At 40.5% G+C, this 24,363-nt stretch overlaps 1 protein-coding gene across 1 annotated transcript in view; it reads left to right on the top strand.

The window, feature by feature from the left end:
• Positions 1-24,363, top strand: part of PTPN1 (protein tyrosine phosphatase non-receptor type 1) — a 67,089-nt gene that overhangs the window by 13,421 nt on the left and 29,305 nt on the right. The window lies entirely within an intron of this gene.

Raw genomic sequence — 24,363 nt, 5'->3', positions numbered from 1 at the left:
ATGTGGTTAGACCCCTGATTTGCAGCTGACACTATGAGAATAAAGGTCTCAATTATTCATTGTGAATTTTAAAGGATATTTTTAATGGCGTTGGCTGGTTTATCCCATTATGTGGTCTGTTTATTAGCAGGTTATGGTACACAGATGGCTTTGTTTGAGTGATTCTTTCAAGTACCTTATAAAATAACTTAAATTTGCTGATAATTATCCTTTTAAATGGCTTAGAGGCTTTAATTTTTAGGCATTTAAACACTTGGGATATGATTACATATTCTGAGTCTATGATTGCTTAAGTTTAAACACAAAAATGATGATCTTGAGAAATTCTGAGGGATTTACCAGTTGCTGCCTGATTCTCATTCACATGCTTACCATGCCTTCCTTGCTGTGGAAACGGTCAGAATTGCTGTCTGCGAACCATTAAGGTTGTGAGTCCTCTTCTAACTGTGTACAGAAGTTGTCCTGGATGTGATAAGAAAAAGTAGTCATTGATTACTGATTACTTAAAGATTTGAAAAGGAGAGTTTTTTCTTATCCTTAGATGATGAGAATAAAAGACATTTTGACTATTTCTCCTTTATTTTTTAAAAAGATTTTATTTATTTATTCATGAGAGACACACACAGAGAGAGAGAGAGAGAGAGAGAGAGAGAGAGAGAGGCAGAGACACAGGCAGAGGGAGAAGCAGGCTCCATACAAGGAGCCCGACATGGGACTCGATCCTGGGTCTCCAGGATCATGCCCTGGGCCAAAGGCGGCGGTAAACCACTGAGCTACCTGGGCTGCCCTATTTCTCCTTTAATAGTGAGTGGGATGATTAGGTGTGTGTGCATGTATTCTTCTGGTTTTATTTTGATATTATGTCTGTGTCTTTAGAACATAGTAGAATAGATATATGGAATAGAAAAAGAATAGTTCATAAGCCTCTAAACAGAATCACTAAAACATAGCTATTAAATGGCCAAAATATTGCAGAAGATAGTGGCAGAAGCAACCTTTTTTAAGGTGGAAGTGAATAAGAAAGAATTATAAAAAGGCATTCTTTTATAAAGTTCAGACTCTGGGTAAGACCCCTGGTTCATTGATGCTGCTTTGTCTTCACTTTACTAAGGAAAGTGAAAGCAGGGCAGCCCGGGTGGCTCAGCGGTTTAGCACTGCCTTCGGCCCAGGGCATGATCCTGGAGACCTGGGATCGAGTCCCACGTTGGGCTCCCTGCATGGAGCCTGCTTCTCCCTCTGCCTGTGTCTCTGCCTCTCTCTCTCTGTCTGTCTCATGAATAAATAAAATAAAATCTTTAAAAAAAAAAAAAAGTGAAAACACTTGGGGTTGGAGGAGAGACGTACATAAGGGGTGTGTGAATCTTAATCTTAGGAACCTGGATCAAGCTTTCCTCCTAGTCAATAAATTGGATTCTCCAATTCTCCAAATTGCGATATTAGAGAAACGTTTAATTACTTGCCTGTATTATGCTAGTTGTATTTTTCAGGAGTCCACCTGCATCCCTACCTGCTCATCTTAATTTAGCTGGCTCACAGTGTATCTCCTGTTCCAAGACTGCTGTCACCCCTGGGCTATGTCCATGTTCATTTGGGCAGTCCAGCCAGCATCCTCACCTAGTGCTTGGAAATTGCATGGCCCTCTTCTTTTGCTGCCTTCCTCCCGTAGGCAAGTGTTGGTCCTTGCAAGCTTCTCTGCATTAGACACCTCATCAAACTCAGACCCTGCACTCTGTGGTCATAGCCTCTTATGCTACTACACTCCCCTCACTCAGTCACTTTTCCACCTCTGGGTTTTCTCCATGTCCAGATTTCCAGCTGCTTCTTTCTCGGCCCCAAGTCCTCTCCTCTTCATGACAGTGGTCATGGCTTGAAACGCTGTCTCTCTGATATTCTTAACCTTTCGCTCATCTGCTTACCATCAGCATACGTCATCAGCCTTTCTCTTCCTGCACCTAGGTTCCTGAGTGCTAAGGGAAAACAATCTTCTAAGTGGAGAAAATCCCCCAGTCTTACAGGTTAAGCCATTAGGAATCTAGATCTGTCTCCCTCAGCTCCTGGCTGTCAGCTCTGAAACCCTGCGGTCAGCCTTCCTTCTTATCTCTCTCACAAGGAGAAGGGACCCTTTGTTCCCATCTCGGGCAGTCCTTATGTCTGTACTCTTGACCCCTTCTCATCTCACCTGTTCAAGGCATCTTGCCGTAACAGGTTAGTGATCTTTTAGGTATGTGTCCTTAACCCTCCCTCTCTCTCGTCCTCTTACTTGAACCAGTTAGACATTCTCAGGCTTCCTTTAGCTGTGGCTCTCCCTCTGGCCACTGCTGTTTAGTTTCCTTCTCCATTTGAAATGTTTGAAATAAATAGGTCACTGTGTCCATTGTTCACCTTCCAGCCACTTTGACTCAGGGAAGTTAGGCTCCACCCTACCAAACCACTAAAATAATTCTGGGGAAGGTCACTGTTAAGCTTATGTGTTGCTGATACAACGGATTCTTTGCATCCTTATCATAGGACCGTTTAACATGGCTGACCTCCCTTTGCTTCTTGAATTTTCTCTAACCCTGTTTCCATAACTTGCTCTTACTTCCTTTTTCTTTCTTTTTATAGCATCTGTTTCTCTAGCTAATCCTCACTCTCCCTCTTGGGCTTCTTCTCTGATCCTCTTGTGGGGAAGTTCCTCAGGGGTCCCCCCACACTGCTCCTTTTAATCTGACTCTTTGTTCTTCCGGGGCTGTCTCAGCTATTCACTCAGGAAGTTGTAATGGCCCTTGAATTCAGAGCATGCATGTACACATTCTTGCACTCTGGTGCAGCTTTCAAAACACTTTTAGTTCCTGAAATGATGATGCTCTCTGTCTCTCACAGAGCCTTTACATGTACTGTTTTCTCTGCTTAGAACCTTCTAGTTCTTCCTTTCAGTTACATTTTAGGCATCCGCTTTTAGAATACTTTCTCTGGTTTCCCCAGATCCAAGTTAGGTACCTCTTACAGGTCTTCCCATGGCCCTCATATTTCCCTTTTCATAGCATGTTGTGTGGTTGTACTGTAGTCCTACCCACTATTCTTTAATTGCCTATATACTGACCAATTTCCAAGTCATCTGTCAAGTCTTTTAAAGAGTCAGGGCTGCTTTTGTCTCAGTCATTTGTATCTCTCAGTACCCACTGTAGCACCTGGCACATAGAAAATACCCAGTCAGTCATTCCTGAATGAGTAGATGAGCCATGCTATTTAGAATGTTCAAGAATTGGGGTGCCTGGGTGGCTCCATCCGTTAGGCATCCGAGTCTTGGTTTCAGCTCAGGTCATGATCCAGGGTCGTGAGATCAAATCTGGTGTCGGGCTCTGGGTTCAGGGGAGTCTGAGTTCAGGGAGTTCTCTCTCTCCCTATCCCTATGCTCCTCCCTGCCTCCCAAAAAAGAAAGTCCATGAACTGCTTGATAAGGAGGGATCAAGTTTATAGTATTGTAGGAACCATGTGTTTCTGACCCACCATCAATATAGCACACACTGTTTTCTCTATATGCTTTATATTAATTTTCTGTGTCTGACATACCCTACCTCCCCCAGTGAGATTGGAAATTGCTTCTGAGTGACAACCATGTGTAATCTCCCTCACAGTGCCTTATATGTCCTCAGACTTAATTTTGTTGGGCCTGAACGCAGATAGATTTATACATACACATATATACATACTATACTTAACAGAACAAAGTCCCATCTGTAGTCTTTCCTTGTCTTCCTCAGCTGGCCCTGCCTCTCTACCATGCACAGACCATGCCACTCTGGAGGAGCGATTTCCCTGTGGCTAATTAGCTGTTGTGTTCCAGCATGCTGGCCAAGTATGAGAGACGGCCGTGGTATGAAAGTCTCTCTTGCTCAAACTTCATGGGTTTGGTAGCCGGGACTGACCAATGCTGACAGGAAATAGAGGCATTTATTAAAAGCCAGAGAGTTGTCAACTTGCAGGAAGCAAAGCTCTTGTTAGCCTATGATTTTGTGGTTGGTTTGGTGCAACTCTGTAAAAGTTAAGAACTAGGCAAGAATGGGGGCTGTGTGCTTGGGTCTCTAAAGTTAGATCCTTTTTCCTAAGTAAATTGCCTTTAGAGTTTCATTTGTTTGGAATTTCCTGAGATTTGGATCTTGCCAGAGAGTTCATAGCAAAAAAAAAAAAGTCTGGGCAGGTGGAGCATTTGCATCTGAGATGAAATCACTGTTTTTGTTTTTAACTTGTTTCTTAACATATTATCCTTGGTTCAGCCCTGAAGATTATTCTATTATTTGTGGATTTTAACCTTTCCCTCATCTTCTGGGTCTTATGAAACAAGCAGTATTATTTGAATGGAGAAGAGGAGGAGAAGAATAAAAATAAATGTGAAAGCCTTCTTTCTTGCCTGGGCAAGCTCAGCTTTATAGCTTGGAGCAGACTGACACATCTAGTCTGCTAAAGGGATACTTACGGTTGGTTTGGCTTCTTACTTGATTTTTTTCCCCTTAGGTTTGTCTTTTAAACTGGAATTTTTATGTGAATGTAACCAAATTTAGAATAGAAACACTTAATTTTATCATTTGCAGAGCACTTTTTGCAGAGCACCTATTTTAAAACACAGACATTATGGTAAACGACTTGGGACGAGGATTGTTTTAAAAGTGAACTGAGACCCAATGTGATTCAGTGGTCGCAGAGTGGACCTCTGACCCGAAGGGAATCCTGTTCTTCCTGGTCCAGCGGCCTTTCCTCCAGATGTGTTACTTCCCTGGAGCCCCAGGATTTCCTTTTGTCAGAGTAACTAAGTCTAAATGGAGTAGAGATTTTCTGTTGGATTATAGCACTTGGCCTGCCTTCATTCTGCTTATATCAATTAGAGCAGCAGATCTGAATCCTCAGTGTTACTTACCAAATTGATTGTTTGGTTGTTTTTTTTTTTTTTTAAGTAATCTTTACACCCAGTATGGGGCTTGAACTCACAACTCTGATATCAAGAGTCACCTACTCTACTGACTGAGCTAGCCAGGCGCCCCCATTTACCAAGATTTTTTTTAAACATAAAAATGCCTGTAAATGAGGTTGAAGGCCAGAGGTAGAAGAGTTAAGAACAGAGTAGGAAGTAGCTTTAAAGACAGGGCTGCAGGCAGAAGTCTTTTTTTTTTTTTTTTTTTAGAAGTCTTATAAAATGTGTTGAAGATTGTGTGGGAAGCAATAAGCATTTGTGTTCCAGTGTGTTGGGTTCAAGCATATTTATTCAGTCCCTGTGTTGCAGTCTGTGGGTTACTGAGTCCCCACCCACAATCATACTCTTTTTGTCTAGTTGTCCCCCTTTTCCCCTCCTCACCACTCCCCAAACCCCCCTCCCCCCATGGCTACCGCAACCACCACTAGCAATTACCAACATGTTGGATCTTGAGGTTGCTTCCCTATAAGGATACAGGGCATGTGGTGTTGGCTATAGACATGGTAACCAATCTCTGTGGGTTCTCTCCTGTGTACCTCGTGACGTTTGACGGGACTGCAGACTAGCAATAAACTCTGCCTCTTCTGCTGTCTGATCCATCTGTCGTTGATCGCTGCCTCTGCATTTAGGGTGCATCGATGAGCTGCCAGTGCCAGTTGAGAAGGATGGATGCTTGAAGCAAGCACAGGCTTAAGTATGTTGGGAGAGATGCTAATAAACAGCTTAACTACAGGATGTCTGTAGAATAGACAGGGTCAGTTGGTGGCAAAATTTTGTGTTCATGAGTTTTGCTTTTTGTTTTTTTAATATAGCCCTTTTTAAATCAACCGGCCTGAGTAAAAGCCATGGCCAGTCCTCTGTGCCATGGAGTACCTCAAAATTTATTACTATCCAAAGCATCCCTTTAAATCTTATTTGGGTCAGTTCACAGTAACTATGTTCAGATGGATGTTTCTGGCTGGCATAGAGTCAAAATGGTAACCAAGCATGAAAGTACAGACAGTCCCTAATACACAAATGTGTCTGCTTCAAACGTTTGAAAGTTGGTTGTCTGGGACTTAGAACATATTTTTCTATAGGATCAGTGTTATGATAGTGGTTAAGTTCAAGCTCACCCATGGAAACTTTTTAATCTGCAGTACACCTGAAATATTCCTATTAAAATAATAAGTAATTTCCCCCATAAAATTGGTGTATGTGATAATGATTAATATTACACATGATAGTGATTTTGCAAATAACCATTCTGGATTCTGTCTAGGGGGTAATAGGTATGTGTATGTGGGGAGAGTGGGTATGGGTATGTATTAATGTATCCCCTTGTCCATGCAACACTGGCAGTCAAAGTGATTTTTCTCCTGGTTTCCATGTAAGTATAGACTCCCATGGATTTTGGAGGCAGGCCAGATTCAGGAATACAGGGGGTAGATGAGAGCCGAGAGGTACATGGTTAGGCCAGAGTTTCTGAGGCTGAAGAGCAATGATAGCTCCTACGGACTCTTTTGGGCCTGGCTATCTTTTTCTTATGCCTTTTTGTGTTCTTCTGGGGTCCCCAGGCATTGGCCTGTTTTTTCCTTTGTTGCCTTTTTTTTTTTTTTTTTTTTTTTTTTTGCTTCTGAGTAGGGTCTTTGTCTCTGGTCTATAACTGAGTACCCTACCCATCTCTTGCTTTTGAAAAATATATATAGTCTTTTTGAGGTTTTCTAAATTAAATGTTGCAGCAGAGTTATCACATGTTATTTTTGCTGTGAGAAATTATAGAATCCCAGATGACTAAACTTTATAAACCAAATGTATTTCAGTGTCCTCCTCTATTGTAGATACCATTGCAGAAAATAACTTTTATTTAACATCGCCTGCCTTGGTTGTCTTTCTGATTTTTGATTCGTTTTCAGAGAAGATCTTTCCATGACAGTACATGACATTATATAGTGCACTTCCTACTTACATCTTCTAAAACTGTCTGCTGCAGTTTTTCAGAGTCCAAGATGTCTTCTGCCAGGAGACAGGATAAACCTTGGGGTAGGTCTTGACTGTGATCTCTTATGGCTTGACTCCTGTTTCATATGGTACAAAGACAGTCTGTCTTTTTGGGTAAGGACTGGCAGCATAAGGCAGTCTAGCAAACGGGACCTGGAAGAGGACTAGATGGCACAGCAGGGCTTGGCCCTGGCAGTGTGGTAGAAAAGTGTTTGCTCCAGGACTGTCCTCTCCTGCAGATATTACATCCCTCTCCATGAACACATTGATACTTAAGCCTGAACCTCATTTTTATCCTCCACCAAACACTACTAAAATGCCAGGACATTGGACTGTTAGCTGATGGAGAGAGCAGGCCTGAGTGGTCCACTTTAGCAGCTCACACTTCTAAACTGGCTCATGCAGATTGGAGAGCTGGAGGTACCCTGCTTATTCATAGCCAGCTTTTTGTCCCTGACTTGATGGCTGCTGTTTCCCTTTTGGGCAGGTTTGACTTACTGCTTCTGAAGGGTTCAGTCTGGCATCATTGTAATCAGGAAGATGGGTCAGGTGGAGCTGAAGGAGGAACGTGGCAGCTCCCCAGAGCTACAGATTGCTCCACAAGTGCATTCTGGCATAGTATGATGGAAGTTTCTGGCATTTTTTCCCCTTAATAATCATGGGCACAGAAGGGGCGTGGGGGTGTGTCTGGTCATAGAAGCTGTCACAAACAGTGGGTCTGGCTTTTTAGCAAATTCTTACCCAAATGAGAGTTGAGATTTTTCTCTAATTTACTAACATTTCTTCTGAAAATGTGTAATTATTTTTTCCAGAAAATCACTTAAGCTCTTAAGTCTTTTTTTAACCTATGCAAGTATGCTATATTCTTTTAAAATGGGATCAGCAGTAGGATAATCTAAAAGATTTTATATATTTTCTACTACACTCTTTTTGTATTAAATAGGTTTCTGTAGACTTTTGCATGCTTTTTTGAGAATGTGTTTTGTGACATAGACCACTGCTTTATCTTGTAAGCTTGATTTTTTTTTTTAAACCAGTAAGCATTATTTTTTCTGCTTCGAGAAATCCATTGGGTAATTATAAAATCAGTGGATACTTACATTTACGTGTCTGTCCATAGTTGCACTAACTCAAAACCTAACCTTCAACTCTCTGATTTACCTTTTACATCCAGCTGATGTTCAGGTCCTCTGCCTTCATCCTCGGTTGTATGCCTGAACTGCTTCCCTTTCCTCCTGATCTCTTCCCTTGCTGGCGTCCAGGCCCTCCTGGTCTCTGGCCTTTTACAGTTGCCTTCAGCTGCTTCCCTCTCTTGGCCCTGGTCCATTGGAGGAATCCTTTGCCTATGGGGAAATCAGGATTTGGTTATGGAAAGCGACTAGAAAGAATATCCGTCAGCTTCTGACATGCCAAACTGTGTTTTTTTGCAGCATGCTATGCCTTTTTAATACTTAGAGCATTTTATATGAAGTAATATTTTTACTCCTTATGTGTGTTTATTTTCTTCTTAGCTGGCACATGAACCCTCTGAGAATATGGATCATGTCTTTCACATCTTTGTGTCCTCAGTACCTGAAGCACTATAGTGTCTGGACCAGCATTGCCGTGTGGACTTGCATCGAGCACACACTGAACCTTCCCAAGCTAAACTGGGCATAGTGTCATCCTCCCCCCAGTAAACAAAAAGAGACATTCCTTTAAATAACCACATTATCCTCCACACTGTGGTGTCCTCTGTAGGGAAACGGAGGCTACAGTTGAAAGAGAAACAAGAGGTTAATATCTAGGCTTCTAAATAACGGAGGTTTCTCTGCTGGCAGTTGAAGGTATTTTTCCCAGGGCTAATCTTCATTGCGTGCAGTTTGCTTCTCGCTATAACTATAGAACTTAGTTGCCGTATCGGATTGGATTCTGTCAATCCTTCAGAAATGCTTGTGGAATTAAATGAACCATATGAAGGACTCAGCACTTAAGAAGTAATCTACCTAACAATTATTCTTGAACAGAAGAGTCCTCTAATTTTCCCTATAAACCATTATGACGGCAATCCATAACTTCATATAAGTCATGCTGGCACATACTTCATCTCAACTTTATTGGACGCCAATGTGCTAGGGACCAACAAGGACAGAAGTGACCCAGAACATAGACCTGCAGTCTTTTTCATGGTCATAGGAGGGAGGCAGTGTGAAACCAGTGCACAAATGATTAATCTTATGGAGGAAGTGCTGTGAGAGAAGCATAAGAGGTGCCAGGAGAGTGTTGAAGATTGGGCTTTAAGCTGGTTTGAAGGGATCACTGAAGGCATATGCAAAGCCTGAAAGAGAGTGGGCAAGCCTTTGGTTAAAATTGGCTTAGCAGTTTTCAGGAACGCAGGGAAGGCATGCGTGGTCAGGTCATTGGTCTCTAGAGAATGTCACCTCTTTAAATAATGACTCCTGGAAGTTTATTTATTGCTAGAAAGTAGTACTTCCCCTTTGATTAAACAGATTTTAAAAATTAAGAATTTGTTTTATAGTAGAATCCTATGATTTGTTGACCAGTCCTGTATTTACTCTCCTCCTATTCCTTGAGATTTTATAAAATATTTTTTAAATGTCCAAAGTTTTGATTATATCCTTTCAACCTTGTTAAGAATTCTTATACTTCTAATTTATATTTTATTTCATTGTAAAGTGAAAACAAAGAATAATTTGCTTTATCCCTATTAGTATACAAGTACTGTAAACATTTTGTCTGGGGTGCCTGGGTGGCTCATTCGGTTAAGTGTCTGTCTCAGGCTCAGGTCATGATCTCAGGGTCCTGGGATCTAGCACCGTGTTGGGTTCCCTGCTTGGCGGGGAGCCTGGTTCTCCCTCTGCCTCTGCTGCTTCCCCTGCTCGTGTTCTCTCTGTCTCTGTCAAATAAGTAGATGAATAGAATCTTTAAAAACAAAAACATTTTGTCTATATTCTGCCAATCATTTTTAAAGATTTTATTTATTTTTTTTAAGATTATTTAGTTGAGAGAGAGTGCATGCATGAGTGGGAGGGAGGACAGAGGAAGAGGAGGAAGCAGAGTCCATGCTGAGCAGGGAACCCGATGTGGGGCTGGATCCCAGGACCCTGAGATCATGACCTGAGCTGAAGGCAGATGCTTAAACTAACTTATCCACCCATGCACCCTTCGGAGATTTCATTTTTAAGTGATCTTTACATACAATGTAGGGCTCAAATTTACAACCCTGAATTCAAGAGTCGTGTTCTGCCAACTGAGTCAGCCATGTACTCCTGTCAATTATGTTTTTCATTGACATTTTTATAGAAATAATTGTAGATTCATATGCAGCTGCAAGAGATAATACAGTAATCCATTGTACACTTTGTCTAGTGCCCCTCATGGTAACATTATGCAAAACTAGTACAATATCACAACCGGGATGGTGACATTGTACAGTTTGCCCATCTTATTCAGATTTCCTCAGTTTTACTTGTGTTCATTTGTATTGTTCGCTTTCCAAAGACTCTTGTATTAGTAATGTTATTTTTGATGCTTTAATTATAGGGTTTTTTTATTCTGCCCTTAAGAAGCGTCCCTTCCCCTAATCATATATATCCCCATCATGCCCCTGTATATTTTCTCTAAACCTGTTTAAGAAAGCATTTATCTACCTGTAAGAAATAGATTGAAAGCAGAATTGTCAGTCTGAATGTACAATACCAGTCTACTGGTTATTTTTTTTTTAAGATTTATTTATTTATTCATAGAGACACACAGAGAGAGAGAGAGGCAGAGACACAGGCAGAGGGAGAAGCAGGCTCCATGCGGGGAGCCCGATGTGGGACTCATCCGAGTCTCCAGGATCATGCCCTGGGCCGCAGGCGGCGCTAAACCACTGCGCCACTGGGGCTGCCCTCTACTGGTTATTTATCGACTGTTTAGCTAGTTTATAGTTTTTGACCTGACTGCTAAAAGATACTCTGGATTGTTTCTAACCAAGAGAGAACTACTCAGTGCGATTCAGAATGGACTTAAGTATCAACAGTGCTGAAAAAGGCCTGACAATGATATAAATGTCACATTGCCCATAATTTTAAAAAAGCAGAGTAAGTAGAAGAGTAAACATACAGAGAAAATGCCAGTAACAAAGGAGGCTTTGAGATCTTTGCACTTACTCTTCGGTGAATATTCTCAGGTGGTAACAGACCATCTGGCTATCCATGACTACAGCTCTGTGGGACAAATAACCAAATTGAAGATAAGCACCATCGTGGTTGTTACACATGTGGGAGTTGATTTTCAGTGGTCATAGGATTTTTATGTGTGATCTGGTTTTCAGTGTAGCTTGGGTTTTTTAAATGAGAACTTTTCCATGTTGGGATATAAAAGGAAAGAAACAGATGTGTGAAAAGAAAGTTGTTTTAGAATGGTGGAGTTCAGAAATCACGAAGAGAGCAGGAGAGCAGCTAGGATGGTCAATACTGCTTGTTCAGTTAACTGCCTGGAGTAGCTCGAAAGCAAGTCAAGCAGTTAGTCAACTGGAGAAAACGTAAAAGCAGGAGATGATTACTGAGGGACTTTATCCAGGGAAATGGAAAAGCCCTGAAGAAAAAGTGAGGTTAGAGTTTGGGCTGTGCTAGAAGGCAGGGAGCTCTTTCTGTCCAGAACAGCATCTGGGTGGTAAAAACTTAGCTGTGGAGTTCCAGCCGGCCTTATTTAGCGGCTCCTAACAATTAGCATGTAATAATATTAGAAGGAAGCTGCTTACGCAGGAGATCCTAGATCTCAAACCTAACTGATAAAATGCTGAAGCTTTTTTTTTTTTTTTTAAATACTGTATTTATTCATGAGAGACTCAGAGAGAGAAGCAGAGACACAGGCAGAAGGGGAAGCAGGCTCCATGCAGGGAGCCTGATGCAGGACCCAATCCTGGTACCTCAGGATCATGCCCTGGGCCAAAGGCAGACACTCAACTGCTGAGCCATCCAGGCGTCCTGCTCAAGTTATTTTTAACTTATCTAGCTTTCGTTGAACATTATTTTGGAGGTTCTAGGTAAAGTAGTAAGATAAGAAAATTAAATTATTGCTCAAATACTGGTAGAGGCATATTTAGTATATTTGCTAATGTGATTGATATACTTAGAAAACCTAGTTTTAAACAAAATGGAGTAGGGACGCCTGGGTGGCTCAGTGGTTGGTTAAGTGTCTGCCTTCGCCCCAGGTCGTGATCCCTCCGGTCTTGGGATTCAGTCCTGCATCAGAATCCCCACAGGGAGCCTGCTTCTTCCTCTGCCTATGTCTCTGCCTCTCTCTTGTGTCTGTGTCTCTTGCGAATAAATAAATAAAATCTTTAAAAAAAACTTTTATCACCAAGATAACTCTTCCTGTTCTGCCTCCCATACTCCCTTTCAATAGTTGTACTCTACATTATTATACACTGCATTGTCTCCCTTACCACAATCCTTATGGCTTAAATCTGCTAGCAAATACTAATGCCAACTAACTATCCATTCTTCCCCAAGTTCCCTCATCATTGTGGTTGCCTGATGTTCATTCTCCACCAGATGTGGAACTATGATCTGTGAATTGTTGGTGCGTGTTCTTTACAGTATGTCTATGGTCTTTAAAGTCTACTTTGCCAGAATATAAAAATCTTTGGAGCACATTTTTTTTTCCTTAAGTAATTTAAATATGTTATTCCATTATCTTTTGGTGCAAAGCATTGCTGTGGATGTTTGACAACCTAATTATCTTTCCCTTAAAAGTCACTGAGTAGTGAGTCTTTTTGCTAGATTCTCAAAGGATTTTTTAACCTTTTATTTCAGTCTGATCATTTACTAAACTATACCGTGGTGGCCATTATCAGTCACTCTCCTCCAAAAATCATTGTAGTCTTTCAGTGTATAGTAAAAAAAGGTTAAACTTTTTTGACCGTAGTAAAGTCTTTAATTAGAGTTTTCAGTATTTCTTTTGTTACATTGCTTTGGTTTACTTTTTCAGGGGCTCTGCCTATTATGTCTGTGTTAGATCTTCCTTGCCTGTCACCTCTTTCTTTCACTTTCTCTCAAAAATTTTAAAGTCTTTCTTTTATGTAAAAAAAAAAATTACTGGGCACTTGGCTGGCTCAGTCAGTAGAGCATGCAACTCTTGATCTCAGGATCATGAGTTCAAGTCCCATGATGGGGTAGAGATTACTAAAAAATATATATATATATATATATATATATATATATATATATAATTAAATATAACTTAATTTTTTAAAGTATGGGGCACCTGGAGGCACAGTTGGTTAAGCATCTGACTCTTGGTTTTGGCTCAGGGCATGGTCTCAGGGTCCTGAGATCAGGCCCAGAACTCAGTATGGAGTCTGCTTAAGATCCTCTCTCCCTCTCCCTCTCTCTCTCCTGCTTGTACTGTCTCTCTCTCTCCCAAATAAATAAGTCTTTCAATTGAAAAAAAAATTAAATTAATTTCAAAAAATTTTACAGAAAAATTGTAATAGTACAAGGAATGTATTTGTATTTATTTATTTATTTTTTTAAAAAATTTTTATTTATTTATGATAGTCACAGGGAGAGTGAGAGAGGCAGAGACACAGGCAGAGGGAGAAGCAGGCTCCATGCACCGGGAGCCCGACGTGGGATTCGATCCCGGGACTCCAGAATCGTGCCCTGAGCCAAAGGCAGGCGCCAAACCGCTGTGCCACCCAGGGATCCCGGAATGTATTTGTATTTAAAAAAAAATTTAACTCCCCCTAATTTTTCTAAGGCATTAAATATGTTTATTTGCACTCATGGCCCTCCTTGTTTTGTCTTCATTTCTGAAAATATATTTTTCATTCTTTCCTGATTTCTTTTACTTTTCTTTGCACATCATTCTTTTTTCAATCACTTTGATTCTTGATTTCTTATTCTTGTCTGTATTCTTCCATAGGTTCTGCCACTTTCTTAATTTCTGTTTGCTGGCTGGATTAGTTTTCATCTGTTTTGGGCATCATTTTAGCTGGCTTTTATTTTCCGTAGAGATACTGCTATGTCCCTTACTGTCTTTCGTATGATAATGCTGTGTGGAACTCAAGTGCTCTTTGTCTTCGCATCTTTTTTTTTTTTTTTTAAGATTTTATTTATTTATTCATGACAGACAGAGAGGCAGAGATACAGGCAGAGGGAGAAGCAGGCCCCTGCCGGGAGCCCAACAGGGAACTCAATCCCGGGACTCCAGGATCAAAGGCAGGCGCTGAACCGCTGAGCCACCCAGGGATCCCCTGCATCATTTTTAAGTGAAGATTTTTCTCATAGTTTTAGGAAGGAAGGGGTGGGTCAGATAGATATTCTAGCTTAGGGCTCTCCAGCTCCCTCTTTAGATGTCTTTGTGAAGTTATTTTAAAATGACCTTGTACTTTCTAAGATCTGCTTTCCCTGTTCCTCCCATCAGTCTTAGTTCATCACAGCCTGCTCTTTCCTTAGCCCCTATTTGCTCAATTTGTTCTACTAGAAGTTTCTCCTCAGTGCAAGGCATTGTCCTAGAAGGGCCTTTCCGTGCTCAGTTTTGAGAGTCTATAGGGCCTGGAACACCCTACTAGCTTAGGTAGAGAGAGAGCCTGGCACGGCGTGTGAACTGGAGCCTGCAGAATCTGTTCCCAGTTTGGTTGCTAACACAGCTGGCTACCACACTTCGCAGTGAGCACCTGCTGGTGATCTGGGGGTTCTACGGATTTTTGTTGTCAGAATCTTACCTGTGGTATTGATTTACCTTCCTCTCCCACAAATGCTGATGCCATGTGGGTCTCAGTGAGTGGCTTGCCCCCATGTCCTTATACTTTCCGGGTCATAAGGATGCCTTGTTCCTGGTTTCGTTTTCTTTTTGGGTGTGTGTGTTTTTTTTTAAAGATTTTATTTACTTATTAATGAGAGACACAGAGAGAGAGAGACAGGCAGAGACATAGGCAGAGGGAGAAGCAGGCTTCCCGCAAGGAGCCCAATGTGGGACTCGATCCCAGACCCCGGGATCACCCTGAGTCAAAAGCAGATGCTCAACCACTGAACCACCCAGGTGTCTTGTTCCTGGTTTTGTTTTAGTTGTCTGAGTTAGTCATCTATCCTTGTCACTCTGTTTACTTACTTGTAGGAACTCAGGGGGAAGGGAAAAACTGCCATTGCTGCCACCACAATCCCAATCCTAAAACCAGGGTAATCATTCAGAAACATGCATCTCATGATATCTCCTCCCCTTACTTTGAAAAACTGAGCTTTCAAGACTCTCCTTCAAGAAAACTTTCAAACATACAGAATTAGATTAGTATAACGACCCTTATATATCCATCACCTAGTTTCAAAAATTACAAACTCAAGGTCCATCTTCTTTCATCTGAACTCCGCACACCCCCACCCTATGAGCCTCTCCTACCTCTGTTTTGTTTTGAAGTAAATCCTAGCATCACAACAAATACTTTTTTCAAAGAAGAAAAAAAATTTTTGAATGCTCCAGCATCAGAAAAGCCTTGAAGCTTTGGACTTGGAGAGAAGGCTGAAATAGCAAGGAAAGGAGATGATACCATCCAGGGTTTGGGCTGAGGTGCCCATCAACCTGGAAGTACAATCAGTATAGCTTCTCAGGACTTGGAGAGACTTGGAGAGACTGATTGGAGTACAATCAGTATAGCTTCTCAGGACTTTGGACTTGGAGAGAAGGCTGAAATAGCAAGGAAAGGAGATGATACCATCCAGGGTTTGGGCTGAGGTGCCCATCAACCTGGAAGTACAATCAGTATAGCTTCTCAGGACCTGGTCATTGTAGCAAGCTCTGCTGGGCACAAGGAGTTAGCAAGACAGCGCTTGCTGTTCCTGCCTGAATATTGTTTGCAGAGAGTCCGAATATGTTGTAACGTGGGAGGGCTTTGTACTAAACTTGAGTCGTTCCTCTGCCTCCCTTGGCAGCTCCATATAAAATCCTTCCTGATATCCCAGCCGTTGGCCTGCTCCATCCCAGATTTGTAGGGAGGATGTACATTGGGATGGAATGTTGCCTTCTCCAGGAATGTATCACATCAGAAAATGGCTCTGCCTACAGGGGAAGGGGTGGGGGCTGGGGGAGAGGCATATCCTTCCAAGAAATGTTTCTCTCACACCCAGCCATTCCCTGGGTATCCTAGGCAGGAAATTACTCATTACTGGAAAATCACCCGTGAGCCTCATGTTGAGGTCAAAGAACAGAATTCTCAAAGTTAGTTCAGTTGTCAGTACTTTCTTATTGCAGTCCTTATTTTGCATCCACTGTCTTCCTCATGCTGTAGCTCTTAATTCCAGATTCCTAGCTCTCCCTTGCTTTCTGCCCTGTTTCTTAGCACACCCCTTTGTAAATCCTTACTGAGGGCCCACTGCAGGAATTGGGTCGCACTGCTGAACAAGCTAGACCTGGTGAATGTCTGCTCCTTTGAGTAGGAGACACTCTATCCTCTTTTCCAGAAACCCTGTCCAGCCCTATTGATTGGAGGTAGGAAGTTTAGGAAATGTTCTGTGTATGCTGGGCATCCCGAGGGGTCTGGGTACACCAAAATGGGGCATAGGCCACTGTAGGGGGTGCGGGCCCACTCTCCTTTCTGACCTCAGTGTGCCGATTGGGGCTTAGCCAATGGGCCAAGCAGCAGGTTTCTGAGGTGGCCGTGAGGAAGAATGCCATCTCTTCTGCACCCAGGCCTCCATGCCAGGCTTTCAGTGCCAGGATGGCCTGAGCAAGACAGCTTGGACATACTATGTCTGATTTGTTTCTTGCCATTGACGTTGGTCATAGTCTGGTAGGAGAAGCGACTGGTCAGTAGGGTCAGGAAGATCTCTTTGGTCTGTACCAGACATGGCTGCTCTGCAGTTAGTTACTGCTGAATTTACTATTCCCATTTTTACTAGCTAACTTTGGTGCCATTCCCCTTTTCCTGTGGAATAGATTTTCCTTCTGATCAGTACTTCCTACAGTATTTGTTTGTGGCCACAGGTGGTCTTCCCCGACTAAGTGGGAACTCATTGAGAACGGGGACCATGACCTAACTACCTGCCTCATCAACACTTGGCACAACTTAAAATGCAAGGGCGAAAATTGGCTGCAAGTACAATGATACATTGTGGTTTTGATTCTGAAGGTCATTGTCAAAACTCGCCTTTGCATCTTGTGTAAGAATTTGCTTTCAGGAATATGTTTGGGAGGCAAAACCAGTTACCTTTAAGGAATATTACAATTCTGGCTTTTTAACCATCCTGTTCTCTAATGAATATATCTTAGGGAAATTTTATACTGTTCACTCTGAGTAATTTTGTGAAGATTGCTTTTCAGCACAGTAGGGAAACCAGACTTTCGACTAGTGATTTTTTTTTTTCAGTTTATATATCACTGTTACATGAAAATGGCCCTAGATTTAGTGCTTCCTAAAGTTATTTATCCTGATTTTTGCAAAATGTTTTATTTGGTTCTTAGGATTCGTTTTCCTGCTAGTAATTTAGTGAGCCTTGGGAGGAAGAAGAGCTAATTATAATATCTTTAAAGGATCTTACTCTCCAGTAGCTTCAGTTATTTATGTAGCAGTAGTGACCCAAGTTTGTATCTAGCAGTATATGTATATGGATTTTGGTTCCTATATAGTTTTAGTTGTGGCATTGAGATATTGAGCATACCCTCTTGAGGAAGGATTCAGCATCCATCAGCCTTAAAAAGCTTCTAAAAATTGATCCTATGTTATTAGCCAAGGTTTACTGCCTCTTTACATTGTGTAGAGAATGTGCTCTTCATGTATTCAGCTCAAAGAAAGCAGAAGACCAAAAGCCCAAGGCAGGAGTTGAGAGGAGGAAGGAATAGAGCCTGTAAGAAAATCTCCTCCTACTGAAATATGTTGGCAAGGTGGGAGAATGTACTAATTTAATTTGTTGAGAAACTGCTACCTGGATATTATCTAAAAGTTGCTTTTTAATTAAATATACTTAATGAAGTGAAACTTGCTTTGTTCAAAGTTGGAAGTCAGCTGACACAGTGAACAGTGCTTTGCCTTTTTTTTTTAACGGAACTGCTATGAACATGGTGAATAGAAATTAGTGTTTTTAATTCTTATATTTCAATACAAGTTTCTACATAGTAATACATACTAGATAAATATGGGAGGAGATTTTAGTATCAGAGCCATCCTGCCCATTCTTTCCTTACATAAGAATAAAGTAACAGTATTCATTTTAACTACAGAACTACTATTGTAGGCTTTAAAAATTCCCTATATTTTAATCTCTTATGTTCCTGTTGATTTTTAATTTGCCAAATAGTTGCAAAAAATGAGTAGGCTGCATCATCATCTTTAAAAAACAACTCTACCTGATTATAATGGTCTATCTTTGGAAAATAGTGATTTGTTCATTCTGACATCAGAATGATCAGATGCAGCTTTATTTTGTTACTATTTCAACCTGGAGGGAGGAAGAGCTCTCTGTAATAGACAGTTTGAACTCCTGTAATATACAAGCACAAAGATGGCACTGAGTGGGATGGGACTGACCTGGTAAACTGATGGAATCAGAAGCACAGTGTGAGGCTTAAAGGCTAATGATGAGCATAGCTGAAAATTGTAACTGGAAAACAAACTCCAGATAGATTAAAATTAAATGCTTTTTTAAAAAGTGGTATTACTATATTGAGGAAGAAAGACTTTCTACTGCTAGGAGCAGTAGAGGAAATTGCACAGGAAAAGGTCAATAGTTTGGAATGCATACAAATTTAAAACTACTTTTAAACTTTTAATTACACAGGCAATGCATGTTCCTTGTAGGAAATATTGGAAAGCACTAGAAAATAAAAAACCACTGATTACCTTGCCAACTATCAGTAGCCACCCCATTGTTTATATATTGATGGTTTATGATCATCCTCCCACACTTAAATTTAATTTCCCATACATAAAAGTTTTAAAACGTACTAACAAAGAAATTGGAAAAGTGGTTTCCAGCAGAGACAGAATCGGTGGTATTAAAATATGTAAAGAGAAAGAGGCTATATGAATAAGAAAGATACTAATATTCTCAAAGATTGATAGGCAAAGGATAAGAAGAGATCACTGTGTGTACATCATCCAGTGGACACTCTGCGCCAAGTTAGGCTTCTTTATGAAAGCTGCACTTCCTGCGCACACGAAAATCTGTGGGAAGGGATAGACCTGTGACCTTGTTGTCTGTATGTTCTATTCCAGTATTCTGAAACATAATCAGGCTGTAAGTTTAAATGTGTGGAAAACATTTTTCTTCTTTAGTTAATTTTTAAAAAAGCAGGGTAGGAGAATGTATTTATGAATTTGAGATGGGCAAATATTTGTTAAACAAGACGACCCCAGAAAGCAAACCATAAAAAAGAAAAAATTGATAAATTGAGCTACGGTGACATTAAGAACTTACGTTCATCAAAAGATACCATTAGGTTGTTTGCAGAAGTAGCCCTAGATTTCTCCTGCCCCTCTGAGTGTGATTCTCCTAAAGAGGTAGAGAACCAGTTTTGAATTTGTGTTTGGCTATGTGATTTGCTTTGGCCTATGGAATATTGGTGATCATAACACAAGCAGTGGCCTGAAAAAGTACTTGCTTGCATACTGAGCCATGCCCTTTCTTGCTAGTTTTGAGAATTCTACAATCACTACCCTGTTTACAAACCCAGGCTAACCTGTTGGTTGATGAAGGACTTGTGGCTTAAAATGACTACCATCACCCTTGTCAGCAGCCAGCCACGCATCAGGTATGTGTGTGAGTGAGGCCATTGGGCCACCAGCTGACCATAGTGCATATTCAAGCCCAGTCAACCACACATGGAACAGAGACAAGCCATCTCAGCTCAGATGGCCAACCTCAAGAATCATGAACAAATAAGCAGTTGTTGTTAGCATTATGTTTTGGGATGATTTTATATACAGCAAAAGCTAAATGATACAGAGGAAGGTATTTGCTGTATATATGACCACCAAGAGACTTGTGCCCAGAGTATGTAAGGAACACTGCATATTACAAAAAAGTCAACCTTATAGAAAAAATGGACAAAGGCTATATATAGTATCATTCTAACTTTGACATTTCTGGAAAAGGCAAAACTACGGAGACACTAACAAGATTAGTGGTTGCCAGGGATTTGTGAGGAGAGAGACAGGGATGAATAGGTAGAGCACAAGGGATTTTAGGGCAGTGAGAATATTCTCTTTAATATTGTAATGGCGGATACATGTCATTATAGATTTATCAAAATTCATAGAATTTACAAAACAAAGAGAGAGCCTTTTTCCAAAACTCTTCAAGGGTTCCTGTGGCCTGTAGCAGTGGTATCTTGTGCTAGTGTGGCTCCTTGTCCAGATGTCTTATGAGCAGGTGCATGTGACACATGCCACCAGTTAATAATTTTTCAATGATGATGTAATGAATTACTTTAAAATAACTAAATTAGAGTGGCTGTAAAGTCATTTCCATGATGTTACTTTCACTTGCTGCATTCAGCAAATGCTGGCTTGCTTTCTCTAGCAACCTTAAGTAACCTTGAGTATTCCATGACTTTATGGAGAAACAAAGCCATAGGCTATGAACTCACATGGGTTTTGTGTCTTGTAACTTCATGATAAGACTAGCTTGTCTTGGCATGGCAATAGTAAGTGTACACTAAACTGACGATTTTAGGTTTTGTCAAGAAGTCCTCTCTCACCAGATTGGCCTGAGGAGATTTTGCTGCTGAAACTCTATAAAGTTTTTAGGACCTTTGCTGATCATGTGGCAACATCCTAAACTAGCTGTATGTCTGTAAAGTTGCATCTCACTCATGGATTAGGGTCTAAAAAAGAAAAATGTGTTTAGGCCAGATTATCCTTAAACTGCCTGTTATGTCTGATGCATGTGGTTTTATGTATACAACCTGGTACTATTCTTAGGCAGTTTTGGTGTTGGTGCTGGAATCCTAAATTTAATCCACAGGAAGAAGCAAAAAGAAAGGTGCAGGTGCCCATAGAAGTTGGGGCTTTTGAACCACTCACTCTGCCTTTCCAAGAGTGATTAAGACCCTAACAGTGGGGTAGGGGTGGAGGTAGAACGTCCACTTGCTTGCGGGCCTTCATCTGTCTGTTTTATTGTTAATGCTGTGTAACCCTGATGAATAGTTGTGGATGTGTTTGTGAGAGTTACACATGACAGCATCTAGCTCAGAATTTAGCATCTGGTCTGTCTTTCCAAGTGGAATGCAAGGTCCGTGGAGGCAGGACTTTTGTCTTTGTTGCTCATCTTCATATCCCTAGTGCATGCCATAGGGTCAGTGCTCAATAGATACTTAGATGAGTTGAAGGGACTCATATTGAATTTAAGCTTTGCTTCTTTAATCCATATACAGAGTTCTTTGGAAAGCCATATGGAATAGCTTGGTCACCTGCTTCTTCTCTTCCCCAGATTATCACTTTATTCTTGTGGCCTCACTGAAAAATTAATCACATTATAATGCTTTGAGGCATTGGTAATGTCTTTCTTCTTTGTCTCTGATCCCCTAAGTGGTGTATGCATAGAAAAGCAAATTACATCTAGAAAGTATTTAGAAAACATACTTGTTTGATGATAATAATACAAAAAAGCCTTGGTTAAGGCATCAGAATCTTGTACTGCCTCGCAATATTTAAGAAATTCTTAACCAAAGCTACTTTCATTTGGACATCGTGTTTCCCTCCCATTCATACTCCTAAATTATTTCCAGAAGTATCATATCAATTTTATAAGCATGGTTCTCAGTTATTTCAGAGGGAACATTGTGTGGGAATATCATGTGGGTTCTTAAGGGCCCTCCCTGTGACTGCTGAGCTTAGGGAAATTAACCGTGGATGGAGGAAGCTGGTGGTTGGCAGTCTGGTTCTTTGTAAAGGAAGGTATAAGCCTTCCACTTTCATGTCTGCCAGCTACTTGTGTCCTTAGTCAACTGCACTGTCCTCCAGCAAAGTGCCAGAACCCCAGGGCCTGAAGTACTTAGCTAGTCCTTATGGAAAGCAGAAGGTCAACAAAACAGAAGTGAAAGTAGATTCCGTTTTTGAGACTGTTCTCTTACAGGAATGGCTTTGTGGTTCTCAGCATTTAAAAAGATACTGGTTCCAGTGTGTTTTATTGACATCAATTACTGTAAGTCTGATTCATTTTCTGCCTATTGATTTCTGCCCAAGGTGAAAGTCATGACATTTAACAGAAAACATAAGTGATTAAAAAAAAACATATACTACTAAGGACTCTAAAAATAAGGTTTAATATCAGTGACACTTGAAAAAGCAGTTTTTATACCTCTTTGTTAATTGTTCTACTTTGTATACAAATAATTAAAGGTTGCAGTAGCTTACTATAATGAACGCAGAATGCTGTTTCCAAGTTAATTTTGTCTGCATCAAGGTTTTTCAGTAGTAGAAGACCATATCAATATGCTTTCACTAATCACAAAGTTTTCTTAAAGATAAGATCCTCCATTTCTAATTGAGTCCTATTACTGCAGCTGGAACATAATTTTCACTTCTGAAACTCCACAAGACCTTAGGGAATCAAAAAAAGCTGTTAACTATAAATACATAAAGTGGCTTTGTTCTTATAAATGATTTAGGGTCATCATCAATGACAGTGGGCCCTTTCTATATTGTAAAGAGTTTTTTTTTTTTTACTTTAAATGGCTGTGTAACCATAGAGTTCTTAAAAATTGGTAATGTTAAAGCTCTGTTAAGCTTCCAAAAAGTACTGTAATTTGTTTTGGAGATTTTTTTTTTAAGATTTTATTTATTTATTCATGAGAGACACAGAGTGAGAGAGAGAGAGAGAGGCAGAGACAGAGGCAGAGGGAGAAGCAGGCTCCATGCAGGGAGCCCGATGTGGGACTCCATCCTGAGTCTCCAGGATCATGCCCTGCGCTGAAGGTGGCGCTGAACCGCTGAGCTACCCGGGCTGCCCTTTGGAGATTCTTTATCCTTAATATTTTGCAGCTTAACCCTTACCTTGGTGTGTCTGGGTACTGACTTATTTGAGTATGTGTTGTGGCCTCTCTCCTCTGTGTCCTATTCCTCATGCTCTATTCATCCAGTCTAACTTTCAGTTTACTCCTCCCTTGACGGTGTTCAATCTAGCATTTATCCTCACTGTTGAGGTTTTATGTTTTGTTTTTGTTTTTAAATTTCGTTTCTAAGATTTCTCACTTGTTCTTTCCTATCTACTTATTCTGGTTTCATTTCTCACTGTTCTTATTCACAACATCTTTTTTTTAAAATGTTGCCTTCATTTATCCCTGATCTTGAATATATTTATCTTGAAAGTGCCTGACAGGGTGTATAATACATTTCACGTGTAATGGATTTTTTCCCTAGTTGGCTATCTTTTTCAGAACTAGTCATCTGCTCTGTTTTTGATACTGTGTTTACAGGCCATTTTGAGTGGGAGGGCTTTTGTTTCCTTTGCATTCATTCTCATTCTGGTTTTGAGCCTAGCTATGCCTTTGTGCTTTTCTCTATATTTAATTGGCCATTGTTCTGTGTTCCAAGCAGAGAGTGTACATCAAAGCGTGGAATTGGTTCCACCCGTCTCCACCAGATGTTCCCTTTGCCAATTTCATGAAGGGCATCCATATCCCCACCCCAATCCCTCCTCCTCCCACACGTGGGGAATATGTAAAGCAGTTTGATTATGCTTTTTTCCATGTCATTTCCCACATGGACATACTTGTTCTGTTAGTGATTTGTAATTCCTTTATCTTAACCTCACCCCAGACCAGTATACAAGAAGATCCAACACTTTCTCAGATTCTGGCAGGGACAATGATTGTACAGCCTGCTGCCTTTTAAATGCTGACCGGTTTTCCCTCTTTTCCCTGTCTTTCAGCCACCATAGAAGATTCTTAGGTGCTTCGGATTTTTTTCAGCCTCTCTTTTTATTTAATACACAGTCATTTTAAAACTTAAACCGAAACAGGCTTAATTTGATTAAATTTTAAGCTCTTTTATTATCTCAACATTGTAGATCATTTTAAAACTTAACATGAATATATGATCTCTTGCTAGTTGATTATGTAAAGATATGTGTATAATAAAAATATTTTCCTACAGTTTTTATAGTAAATTATATTCTACTTATTTCTGTATATAAAGGACACAGTATTGCTTTCAGCTTTTAAAGGCTTTTAAACCTCTGACTTGGATGATTTTTATATTTTATATTTCTTAGAATATATTTCTTATACTTAGAGTATATACAGACATACAATACTTTGTTATACAGAAATTTTGTGTTCACCTTTATAAGGAGATTTATGATTAACAAAATTTGTAACATGTTACTTTGAAGATCTGGTCTTTAGAATTTTAGGCTAGCACCCCCCTCCTATATAAATATATCCCCGTTCAGCTGGCAACTGCCCTGAGAGTTCCAGGAAATGTACACCCCTCTATGCTCACTTACTGCATT

This window comes from Nyctereutes procyonoides, unplaced genomic scaffold (assembly GCF_905146905.1).
Source record: "Nyctereutes procyonoides isolate TBG_1078 unplaced genomic scaffold, NYPRO_anot_genome, whole genome shotgun sequence".
NCBI classification, from domain to species: Eukaryota; Metazoa; Chordata; class Mammalia; order Carnivora; family Canidae; genus Nyctereutes; species Nyctereutes procyonoides.
The sequence above is the reverse complement of the archived record's forward strand: the minus strand, read 5'-3'. Positions and strand labels throughout refer to the sequence as shown.